General features: G+C 51.6%; 1 protein-coding gene across 1 annotated transcript in view; it reads right to left on the bottom strand.

The window, feature by feature from the left end:
* BLCAP (BLCAP apoptosis inducing factor) overlaps window positions 1-439 on the bottom strand; it is a 10015-nt gene extending 9576 nt beyond the window's left edge. Inside the window, exon 1 of the mRNA XM_077778825.1 lies at window positions 363-439. The gene's annotated coding sequence lies outside the window, so the exon portion shown is untranslated. The remainder of the gene's footprint in view (window positions 1-362) is intronic.
* Between the last annotated feature and the right edge of the window lie 1776 nt (window positions 440-2215).

The raw sequence follows: 2215 nt of genomic DNA, 5'->3' as shown, positions 1-2215 counted from the left end.
CCCGGGCCCCATGCCATGGGCCCCGGGCCGAAGAGGTGGTAGTCGCGCCCCTCAGCCCCGCGCTCCCCGGCTCTGTCTGTCCCTTCCTGGGAACAGACAGGCGAGCGCTGACCTTGGAGGCCAGAACGAGACCCAGGAGTCCGGTGACCCGCCCTCCGGCCGGGAAGGGCTCCCCAAGGCCCAGGCTGCGGCCACACAGGACAATCACGTGACACCGGACAAGGGTGGCCCCCAGGGTGCGCGGAAGAAAAACCCCAGAAAGGGACCGGGCGACGCCTAAGGTGACCCCGAAGGGACAACATGGCGGCACTGCCGCACTGAGGGCCTCTTATCCCGTCCCCAGGAGGCCGACGCCACCGTACCTGCGAGCCCTGCCATGGCGCCGCCGCCACTGTCGCCTTCGCTGCCGCAGCCTGCCTCCACCTCAGCTCGCCACCGACGCCGCAGGAAGCCGGGGAGACGCCCCCTTCGTCTTCTAGTGGAGCAGGCCGAGGACCCCTCCTGGGATTGGGCTGCCCCTAGTATACGCCTGATCACACTATCCAAATTGGGGACGTCTTAGTCTGATACCTCCTCAAATATCTGTTTCATATGAGTCTTTAAAAACTTTCTATTATCTTTAGGGAATTCTGAGGGCTCTTAAATCTTCGAGCCTGAAGAATTTTTAATAAGGCGTATCTTGGGCAGACCCGAATTATGGTCTCATGGACCCCTCATGCATATGCAGCAGATTGTGATCCTTACTCTTTGAGAGCGAAGGGGACGTACCTTAGCCTCCGTGGGTGAACTCTCGATTCCAGTGCCCGGTGTGGATCATTCGTGTCATCCGGGAAAACCTTCCCGTGGCTCAAAGTCCGCCGTCACCCTGGCCCTTTCACCAAGCGGCCAAAGTTCAGGAGCGGAAAAATCAGGTTCAGAATTTAGGACCAAACGTGGGTCAGGACCTGACTCCTCCCTTTTCACTGTATCTCGGGCAACTTGCCTACACCGACCCTCAGCTTCCCTAGGTCTGATGAAATGCCTACTTCATAGGGTTGTTATGGGGATTGAATGAGTCATTTATCAGCTAATTAAACGCATTCCTTGGGCGCTTATTGTATTAAATGCATTGCTAAAAAGCAAGAGAGTGGAGTGGAGGGTGGCATAGATAACTACTCCAATCTTAAGGCCCTGTCATTCTAGTTGGGGGGGAAGTGTAGGGCGGGGGTGTGGAGGAGGAAAGAGAGTCATCAAATAACCACTCTGTGTCAATAATATATATATATGTATAGTTATATATATAATATATATTACAGTTATGCAGCATGGGATGTGCCAAGGGGGAAAGTAAGGAGAGTTACGAAAAATGAATGGGGTCCTAACATAGGGTGAGGGGCAAGGGTGGATTGTACTTGCGAAGCTGGCATTTAGAGTGAGAAACCAAGGACAATTAGGAGTTGTGCAGGGCAAGAGTGAGAGGGGAAATGTACTAGGCAGAAAGAACCGCTTGTCCCAGATGGGATGGGAAGGAGCAGGCAGGGGGATGAGGGATGAGCAAGGAGTAGTGCAGGTAATGGTACCAAATGAATTTGGATTTTATCCTGAGAGTAATGAGGAGCCATTTCCATTAGGGAAATGATAAAACATNCTGTGTGGCTTGGAAGGCACTTGGGAACAGGTGTGTGTATGGAGGGGTGGGGGTGGGGGGGACTAGTTAGAAGGCTGTTGCAGCTTTGTAGCTGCAAAGTAACAATGACTCAGGGTGGTGGTTTGGGGAGGTAGAGAAGTAAAGGATGAAAGATTGGATGTGGATGTGTGCTAAGGCAATGGCAAGAATATCTAGACTTTTGCCTTGAGTAGGAAGGAGTCAAGAGCCCTTCACTAAGGTAGGGAAACCTGAAGAAAGATCAAATTGAGGGAGAGGATACAGAGTTTGACTTTGAGAAGGCAAATTTGAAATGCCTGGGCAACGTCTAGGTGGAGAGAGTCAATAGGCATTTTTATATGAGATGAGCTCAGAAGAGAGGTCTGGGCTGGAGATGCATATTTGGGTAATGCTGGCACACAGGTGATGGATGAGATCATGATGCTGGATGAGATCCAAGGGAGGGAAGATAGATTAAAAAAAAAAAAAGAGGAGGAGGAGGAGCCAAGAAAGGAGGCTGAGAAGCAGTGACCAGACAGGTAGAAGGAAGACCAGGTGAATATGGAATCCCAAATAGAAGGTTTCAAGAAG

This window comes from Crocuta crocuta, unplaced genomic scaffold (assembly GCF_008692635.1).
Source record: "Crocuta crocuta isolate KB4526 unplaced genomic scaffold, BGI_CrCroc_1.0 scaffold248, whole genome shotgun sequence".
Taxonomy (NCBI): domain Eukaryota; kingdom Metazoa; phylum Chordata; class Mammalia; order Carnivora; family Hyaenidae; genus Crocuta; species Crocuta crocuta.
Note: the sequence above shows the minus strand (reverse complement) of the source record. Positions and strands in the feature narration are given on the sequence as shown.